Source organism: Anopheles darlingi, chromosome 2 (assembly GCF_943734745.1).
Source record: "Anopheles darlingi chromosome 2, idAnoDarlMG_H_01, whole genome shotgun sequence".
NCBI lineage: Eukaryota > Metazoa > Arthropoda > Insecta > Diptera > Culicidae > Anopheles > Anopheles darlingi.
Genome location: NC_064874.1, coordinates 7405001 through 7415000, shown reverse-complemented (window position 1 = coordinate 7415000; position 10000 = coordinate 7405001). Strand labels below are relative to the sequence as shown.

Genomic DNA, 10000 nt, shown 5'->3' with positions numbered 1-10000 from the left:
GCTGCTAGTGTCAATTCAACTCGCCTCACGGCACGACATCTGTCGCCGGGGACCAGCGTACAACGTAACGTGCTGTTCGCTCATAAACGTTGGTTCTTTCGCCAACCGAGCGCCCGGGCTCCGGTCCGGCCCGGCCAACCCATTAGCACGCACTTGCACTTGCGCGAAACGCGCCAAACGGCAACCATTATAGCCGATGCATTTACGTGCGAATCGTGTTGGCGCACCGACGCTGATCCCCGGTGTCACTGTGATTCATGCATCGGAATTAAAGAAATCAAACAGAAACAACCACCATCACCACCAGCGTCAGCACCAGCGCCAGTAACATACAATTTCCATGCTACCACGCATGGACTGTTGGACTACCGCGCACACATTCCGACATAACCGAGGGTCACACGCAGGACCGTAGCACCACCACCACCACCACCACCACCGTAGCCCCTGAGGGTGGCCACGAATTCAAAATCGCGTGACTTGCCACGCGAAAGTGACAGTTGCATTGCGGCCATGCTCTCGGTATCGATATCGCCGTTGCCGCGGTCACTGACCCGCGGTTTGTGTGCAGCTGCTGGATGGCCAAGTGCTGCTACCACCACCACAGGCAGCTACTGCACTGCAACTGCTGCACGTGCTGCACATGGAAACAGGTTGACTTGTGGTCACCGAGAATAAGCATAGCAAATGGCAAATCCCTCTGACAGTATCGACGTTCCACTCACGGTTCCCAGCAGCAGCAGCAGCAGCAGGTCCTCTCCTGTTTTGGGGCTCCTCGGTTCTGCTCGTTCGTTCTGCTTGCATTGCGCAACCTTCGATATCGGGCACAAATGGAAGGGAGGGAGTCAGTCTCCTCCTGAGCTTGCGGTGGAAAGGTTTCATTTCGTTTCACGTTGTTATGTGGCCAGATTCGCTCTCGGCGATTCGCGTTACCGTTCTGCTCTGCTTCTGGGAGTAATCTTGCGATGTTCATCGTCGTCGCAAAAGGCGGGGGGTTTGGGTCCCAATTGGGGTGTGCTGCATTCTTTTCACTTTATGGCGGTGTTGGAAATGTAAAATCTGACGGCACTACCATGATGCTGCAAGGTTAGTTTTGAATCGCTCTGGATCACTGTATATGTTTGTGTGTGTACCGAGCGTGCCCTACTGTTGCCCTGGGACATTGCGAAGGTCAGTTCCAGAGCGGCAGATGGAATGGAACACGTTTTTAGTATCCTCGGACTCTCCTCGGAGGAAAACCCCGTCCTTTTCGGTGTTGTCCCTTCCTTTTTCGATCTCACAAAGGGAGGGAACAGTTTCGTAGGAAGAAAATGGACACCCCGATGCGTCATATGACCGCGACACACGGGTTAGAATTATGGCCCGCAGTAAACCTAAACTGTCCTCTATGCCATTGTTTGACACTTTTATGCCGAGGCACGGCGTTGGATGTGGCAACGTGCCATGAATTTGGGATCCAACCTAAGCCCATCCGGTCGAGACGGGCCCGTATCAACTATTCTAGTGGTTTCTCGAGGGGGCATTGTGTTTCGGGGGCAACTATCCGCTGGCTCTCTGTCGCTAGCTTCGTCTTCGGGGAGCTATTTGTATGCTACTTTCGGCCTTCTTATTCTTCTTGTTCCTCGAGACTTCTCAGGATTAGCTCGTTCATGATTGACTGACTTTTGGGACCGGCACCGGGGGGACGATTTACGACTGGACGTCATGAAATGGCGGCCGAATTGGTCGCAGAATGAACAAAGGGGAACGGGTACTAGTACTAGTAGTAGCAGTAGTAGTGACTGCTAACCGCCGCCAATGAACCGATTACATCGAGGTTGTGCGCCCTCCCGGGCGATAAATGAAACTTTTTCCCACAAAATGAGACATCCTTTACGATTTACACGACACAAACACACGCTTGTGGGTGTGAGTTTGAAGTTGCAGTTTGCAGTTCCCTCACGTCGCTGTCGTTCCGGAGTGTCTGAAAGTGGCTCGTAATGGTTTTATGTGTGTTCGAAGGCTACTGGCTGGAAGGTCCGAGTGGTCAGTTCTGTGCTTTTGCAGCTTTACGAGTGTTTCGTGCAAAGGGATGCAGCTGCTCCCCCGCAGGGGAGTCCTGTTCCTGTAAATAAGGGTTGATTAGCAATTAAAAGATATACTTTTGATGGATCGCCTTTCGTTAAACAAGTTTGTCAACCTCGCGGGCATCAATCATAAAAAAAACGGTTCCGTCGGTTCCTTCGAATGAAATGAATAGCAAACAGCCAGCTACCCCCTTTTTTACGGCCAACGTTAACATGCACAACAACGATGCGCTGGAAAGACGCGATCGTGGCTTTGATTTTCATGTGTTACTTTTATTTTTTTTATTTAGTGTATCACGCGAAGGAAGGAACGTTGTAGACGGATGCTTCAGGCATATGACATGTGTATAATATGGTAACTGATATACTGCGAAGAAACATCAAGCAGACGATGGCTGGTAATGATCACACAAAGCAACAGCCAGCCAGCCAGCAAGCCAATCACTGCCACTCTCTGGTTTGCTGTAATGGGAGTTGTGCGGAACTCGAACTGCTCACTAGCTCAAATTACCGTATCCGGTCGATGGCTTCACACTTTTTGCTTTCCCAACAAACTCCCTCCCAAAAACAGCGACCAACGATGTTAGGGTGCTCCGGTTGCATGCAAAATAAATATTATTCGACTCCGATGAACTCGTTCTCAGTCGCCTTCTCTGCAAAAAATAATAAAAAATAAAAAAAAACCTCCCTCGTTGATGAGTGTGTGTTGGAGGGGATGAAGGGTGTGGAAACGTTGGGACAGGCTGCATCGATTCCATCGACTCTGCTGCTACTGCTGCGGCACTGCACCAGAGGCACATGACACGCCAATGTTGTTCTCAAGGACGAACAGGCCACCGCAAAAGGCGTTTACCCTCCCCGGGCCTAATCAAAGGGCAAATGAGGACAGGACGAGGGATGAGGATGGTTTTCCGTGTGATTTGGCTCTTGGCAGGCTGACAAAATGGTGGCCCCAATCTGAGGCAAGTGTTGTTGAGGTAGGTCCTTTTGTTGTTGCGCATCGCATAGCGCTCCAGCTGTTCATCTTTTTGATCGAAGCGATTGTGCGGTGCGCCTGTGTGTGTTATCGTCCTCGCCTGGTTAGGTTGTCGAATTTTGAGGTTTTCGGACTCGGACGGACTTTTCGGACTTTAGTTGTTTACATGTCGGTATGGCTTCTGGCGTTTTTCTTTCGCTTCTTCTCTGCTGCTGCTGCTGCTTCTCGTGTTCGATTGAATTATCTTTATGCTGACTTCTATTTCCCAACCGCCCCCCGTCCCTTGCTAGACAGGTTTACACAGCGAAAGTTGTTGGATCGTGGTTATAAGGTCCTAGAGCATTGACTCGGCAGCTGGGAGTGCATCTATGGAAGTGTTTTCCTTTTGGCTATTTTCCTTTTGCATTTCGTTTTCCATCTATTTTTTCCGTGCAATCCACTAACCACCACAACCCATCCCAAGCCCTTTCTTCTGGTCTACTGTGTGTGGTACCCAAGTGTTGGTTTTTGCTCCGTCGTTCGTGACGTTTTTAGTCGAGTCGACACTCCCCGTCCTCTCGCGGGCGTTGGTGAGAAAGATTGTTCTGCTTCTGCGATACACCCTTCCCGAGTCCTAGTTGCTAGTTTTGTGCCTTGCCTGATAGCTTCGAACGAACGAACGAGCGGGTTGGTTTGAGGTCGGGGTTTTTGTACATTTGCATTCCGTTTTGCCCTTTTTTTTTGCCTAGAGAAAGGTTGACTGTAGTTGATTTGAGTGGTCGCCACACAATGACTTGGCTCTGGCTGCCTGGCTTGGCTGGCTAGCTGGCTGGCTAGCCTGTACAGCACAGTGGAGCACAGCAATCGACAAACACCTTTCAGGGGGTCCTCCAGATGGTAAATAGTGGCTGGAAAGTGTTTCCATACTTTGTGACGATTGTGCACCTTCTTGGGTCACCAACTAGCACGGAGTAATGTTTGCTTAGCACTGTTTGGGTGGGGAGGAGGTGAAAGCTAAGCAAATGGTTGGTTAACTTGCTCCAAAAATGTGGATTACTGCAAAGTACGTCTCCATTATTCATTTCGTTATTTGCCTCGGTCTGAAGTTCCTGGCTGAAGACCTGGCCAGTCGTAACATACCGTGCTGCGGGGCAGTGTCAGGGGAAGGAGACTGCAGTGCGCCGCTAGTAGCGTCCAGCAGACTTTAATTTATTTTCGTCGAGGCCAAAGTGTGTTTAAGATTGATTAAATCAAAACTTTGCCTCGAAGAAGCCCCGCTTGCGCGCCGAAGAACGTTAATCATACGGACGCAGCCGGAGCCCTAGCCGTTGTCCATCGACACGAAGCCATGATGCTGATCTCTGGTGGATGGTCACGATGCTCTATTCTCACTTGTCGTGTCCGAAAACTGGTCCTCGTATATTAAAAATTCATCGTTTGAAGCGGCTTGCTATGGTATTTAAATACCTAGTGTGAGAGAAATGCTGGCCGCTGACATTAATACGAAGCAGATGAAGTTTATGGTAAGGGAGATAAATGAATTGAATTTTAGGATTTCGACATCTTATTAGATAAGAGCCCATCAAACATCATTACCATATTTTATCTTGTATAAATCGCTACAAACGTTTTGACTGAAAATCTGCTTCACTTTATGACGGGAAAAAACATAATCGTTAATTGTTTTTCATGGATTTTCAACACAGTTCAAAAAATTGACCCTGAGTAGGAATGAATCTGTCTCGTCTCAGAATAACTGCTATTGATATTCAATTCAATCTTATTATTTATTATCGAAATTATTTGATTATCTTATATTTTTCTTGATGTTATAATTATGATTTGATTTGGGTAATTTTTCATTCGAAATAATGGATGCAATTTCCAGGCTCATTTTGTAGCAGCTTTTGATCGGAGTGGCGGAATCTTCTGTGGCAGGCCAAGACCGCTAATCGGTTGTAGCGCTTAATAAGTAGCAGAAGTTGATCAGCAGTAATTCGAAGATCGAAGATTTCGAGATGAAAAGTGGAAAAGGAAGGCGATCAATTGCAAAGGATTTACGAGCGAAGAAAACGAGACGAACGAGTAAGCAATTTCTCAGCCCTTTTTGTATCAAAAACAGTGCAATCTTTTTGTATATTTGTATCTGTGATACAAACAGTTTTAATCCAATGTTCTGTTTACTTGTAATCCAGTTTATAACAGAATATTTTTAAATGTTTAAGGAACTTTGCATACCCTTGTAAAAGGTCGCAATCGACCTTTTAACTCCAACAAATGTGGAAAAAGTGCAAGACGGGAAATTGCTATTCTCTATTGTTCATCGCAGTTCCACTAAAACGTATATCACTGCAAGAAGGGTTTGGATGGTACCAAAAAAAAAAAGTTTCATTCCACTTGAAACTAACACCCAACTTTACCCAACATTTTCATTCTAAACGTCCACCGCTACATCAGATAGTGAACGTGTTTAGAGAACCATCGGCAAGCGGCGTACCGAGCAACGAGAGAGAGGGGTACTGTACGCGCTGGACTCGTGATGCCCTCGAAGTGTAACTGACCTACAGAGAGCGAAATCGTGTTCACTGTGGCCATGGTTTGTGATCAGCGTAGCCGCTGAGAACGAATCACGGGACGGGACTGATAGGGTGTCATTCTATGCAACGCCGGCAGAGGGGGGGGGGGGGGGGGTTCGGTACGAAGAGTGCTACAATGCTGCAGTTGAGAAGATCGCAAGTGCGAGAGTAGAACGGAATATTCTAATTGGCTCGAAAGACTTGGCAATATCTCTTTTGAAGGCCACGCGTCCCTTGTCCTTTTGATTGCATTTTGTTTTTTTTTTGGGCCACATCTCACCGCAGTACCAGTTGTGAGTCACAGATGCAGAGCGCCTGGTTATGTAAACCACTTCTACTGCTGCTGTTGATGCCACGTAACCGAGAACCTTTTTCGGCAACGAGGGAACGCGCGCGCGCCAGCTGCTGGTAATTTGGTTTTCATGTACATTTTCGCCCAGGTGTAAACAACGTACGCCGATGGCCGGCGAGTGTGCTGCCACCACACTTGGAGCCGGGAGGGCGATAGTTATAGTGGCAGTCACCTGCTCGCTCGAATGTACTTTCGTAAAAGTCGACGAGATTTTCGACAAAGATTTTCACCTGGAACTGGATAAACAGCAGCGCAAAACCGTTGGTGTGCTGTGTGGGGGGCAGGGTTGTTGCTACCATGAAATCTCTCCTTTCTGGTGTGTGTGTTTTTTTTTGTGCATGGTTATATCATCACATCTTTGGTGTGGTGGAGGCCATCAAATTTGCTTTCAAACCATCATCAATGCTGTCATGCTGAAAGGTTGTGTGGTGGTGTCTTCGTACAGCTGCTTTGCACTCCCAGGTATGCTGAGCTCCTCCTCCTTCTCACTGCTTTCAAAGGATATCGTTTTGTGCATTTCATTTCTGTGTGGGAGTCGTGGTAAATCGTTTGTTTATAAAGCAATCGACCCATCCTCACTCCTGTTACTAGCTGCTGCTGCTGCTCGAGAATGCAAACTAGCACCATGACAGAAGAGAGAGGCTCTGGTGGGTGTGATTTCATTCTGGGTGTCCTCGACAAAGGACTACCTTAAGCATACTGCAGTAGAACAACAGAGAGCAAAGGGAGCTAGATTTTGAAGCAGGGCTCATCGCTCCACTGATGAGGTAATTTTTCGAACATCTGCCCCGGCTCGCTCGCTCGCTCGCTGCCGGTGGTCGTGAATATTCGGTGTGTCACCAACCCTAGGGCATGCCTCATTTATGCGTTCAAGAAGTAAAGAATTCGAGTGACGTCAGGGGGAGGGTGGCGGTGAGGGCGGTTTTGTGGCCTCCATCGTCGTCAGGGTCACCGTGCGGCACGTGTCGACAAAATCTCTAAAAGTTTAGGACGTTTTTCTGGGGCACCGATGAAGCCGGAGGGGAGAGGGGGAGGGAGTAGTGTTTTGGTTGCTGACCTTGTTTTTCCTTAATTTGTTTGGTGTCGCTGTCGCGCACTGAACGCCACTGAGAGAGTGGCCGCCTGCGCTGCGACCACTCTCAGTTGGTGTTGGTATCACGATGATAATTGATATATTTTTAGGGGCCGAGAAGAAGAAGAAGAAGAAGAAGAAGCAGTGTGCGAAATGCGACACGCCACGGAAGAATGATGTTTGCAGGAATCCGACGCGATCCGTTTATGCCGCGTGCCACGTGCCACGTCACAGTTACCGGTTGTGCAAAGGCAACTTTTCGCAAAATTCGCTAGCTTAAAAGCCGGCGCTCGGTGTTCAAGTCAGCTGCTCGCTGCTCATCAGCTGACTGCGTATACGTCAACGCAGGCGACACGGGCAGACGACAGAAGTGGCGCAGGCTGTGCTGTTGCCATGGTAATCGCGATACTTTTAATCCGACGAAACAACCGTTGTGATTTTCGCACATTGTCGGCATTATAAAGAAGAGAGTAAAATTGATCGTTGGTTCTTTTTGCACAACATTTGCATTAAAGAACTGGCCATTATTGAGACTATTGGTCGGATAAGAACTGGCAGTGTTAAAGTGTGAGCTACGAATTTCTTGTCAGCTTGATTATGATGTATGGTAGCATCCCGTAACTGTCTGTCACTGACAGTGCTGCGTTCGCTCATTTTAAGTTAAAAATTATGTTATATTTTTAGCCATTTTGCAGTCTCATGCACATCCCCTTTTTACGCTCGTCAAAACGGTGACATCGCGCTTGATTGCAATGCATAAAAATGTCACCAAAGTCGCAAGGTAGATGTTTGCCTATTTTTGCCAAGGGGTGTATGCGAGATGCGTTCAACATGTGAACGGTCATTAAACGATCGTCTGATGATTGTATACTTTTCGCCACTTTTTAGCATCTACATTCGGTGTTAATTGTTCATCCTGAGATAGACGGTAAACAGTTTAAAATAAACTTTTCGCATACCGTTTCGAGTGCAGCGCTGCCTGAAACGATTCATTTCTCTAAAAAACAAAACAATGTCATGCGTGACCAGACAGTCTGACAACCACTTTGCAGCTAGCCTTTTTCTTCTAAATTAAATCAATCCTTTTCGCCACATTCCCATCGCCGGGAGTGCAGGAGTTGTACAGTTTGCGGACCAACTTTCACAGTCTCCACCATCGGGCAGGCCAGAAATCGTTTAACGAAAATTCAATTCGGTAAATTCTTTGGCAAAACTTTCATCGAGCGTCCAAAACGAAATGATGGTTTTTCGTTGCAGTTCGTATCGATTCTGCTTTCTTTTCAAACGCTGCAGCAGCAGTAGCAGTAGAATGCAGATGCAAAAAAAAAGGAAAGAAAAAGAAATCCGCTAGAAAGATGGCCAAAGTTAAATCGCTTATGTTTCATCGTCCGTTGCAAGCGTCGCTCCTTCGTCAAAATGCCAACCACCAAGAGGTAGCGACCAGGGCGGGCGCAGGGACTGGTCGATCGGGAACGTGAGTCGTGGTGAAAGCGAAATTAAATCAATTGAATCGAAATGTTAATTTACCCCAATGAAGCTTCGCGATTCGCTCCATTAAGGGTTGAGAAGCGCCCGACGAGCGGGTTTTGGGACCACGTCGACTCCAGAGGAAATATTCGGCTGCTCTTATCATCTACTGGTGATTTCGAATTCTTTGCCCTCTTCAACGTGGTGCACGGGGAGCAAACATATTCTGTAGTGCAGTGCACGTTTCACGGGTGTGGTTTCCATCTCGTTCTCGCTTCTATCTCGATGACGCTATTCGCCGGCGTTCGTTTCCTTCCATTTTCCGTTCCATTCTATTCGCTCAATCGCGCTCGGGGGTCGATCTATCGAAATTGAGAGCATCAACTGTGAGTGTGTGTGTGTGTGGAACAATCGGGCAGGGTATCTGGCGTGTGCCCGGCTGCCAAATTGACATTCATATGCAAGGTTCAAATGCATTTCGTTTCGGTTGCTCGTTGCTTTGCTTCATTTCCTTCTTTTTTGCGTGGCTGTGTTTCAGTCGAGTGGCGTCGATGCTGTTGCACTGTTGCAGAAGAGGAAGCCGGAGGAGGACTGACGACGATGTGCATGTGCCTTTCTACATGTCTTCATCCAGCCGAGTGTAGCGACTCTTTGATGAACTCTCTCCAGGCGGTGCCAGTTGGTGTTGTGATGGTTGATGACATGAAAAATAAGGTAATCGAATCCTCGCCGGTGCCTGTTTTTCGAGGGGAAAAGGAGTGGAGAAGTTGAACTCACCCCCTTTCAACCTCCCTTTCCTTGGCATCATGATGGGAGTGCTTATGCGAGAACCTAACGAGTTAAACAACCGTTTCATGGCATGGTTTAAAAGGGAAAAATAGAACCCAAAAATCCCCTAAAAGGATGCACATTTCATGTCAATTGCACAATCGTCAAGGATCGTTACCGATGGCTCGATGTTGGTGGCCACACGACCGTAATGGAGGTCCCTCGCAATGGCGGATCTCTGAAACGACATTTGCATTCGAAAGCACTTCTCCGCTGGTGCGATGTGCAGACACTTCTCGGTGCTTGACTGTCCACCACCACCACCACCACTTACCACTTTCTTTCTTTCTTTTTCTCTCTCACTCTCCGATGAAAGTACGAATATTATTGACATATGGTATGGTACTCTGGTATAAGAAGTCAAGTGTTTCTTCCATCGTTGACGAAGTCACCAAAAAGGGTTCTCAGTAACGTCGAGTAGACGAACATCGGAGTACAAACCAAAATATGATTTCAGTGTTTCATCATTTCGTTATGAACTACTCCATCCTGAGCTGTCCAGCATGTTGGATAGAATGGTTGACTGCCACCTGAAGCTCTTGGGGACCTTCTCTCGGTGATCAAACTTCATCTTTGTTTCTTCCGTCAATTATCTATTATTCAATCCGATTCAATCATCAGCGTCATCGCAAGAAAAAATAGGACAACGGTGTGCATTACGGTTGTTCATGCATTTTTTAATGG

At 47.5% G+C, this 10000-nt stretch overlaps 2 protein-coding genes across 4 annotated transcripts in view; both read left to right on the top strand.

Annotated features, from left to right (window-relative positions):
- LOC125951134 (uncharacterized protein CG45076-like) overlaps positions 1-10000 on the top strand; it is a 271537-nt gene that overhangs the window by 102220 nt on the left and 159317 nt on the right. The gene's annotated exons all lie outside the window — the stretch shown is intronic.
- The window catches only part of LOC125951090 (protein similar-like), a 128349-nt gene that overhangs the window by 22643 nt on the left and 95706 nt on the right, over positions 1-10000 (top strand). The gene's annotated exons all lie outside the window — the stretch shown is intronic.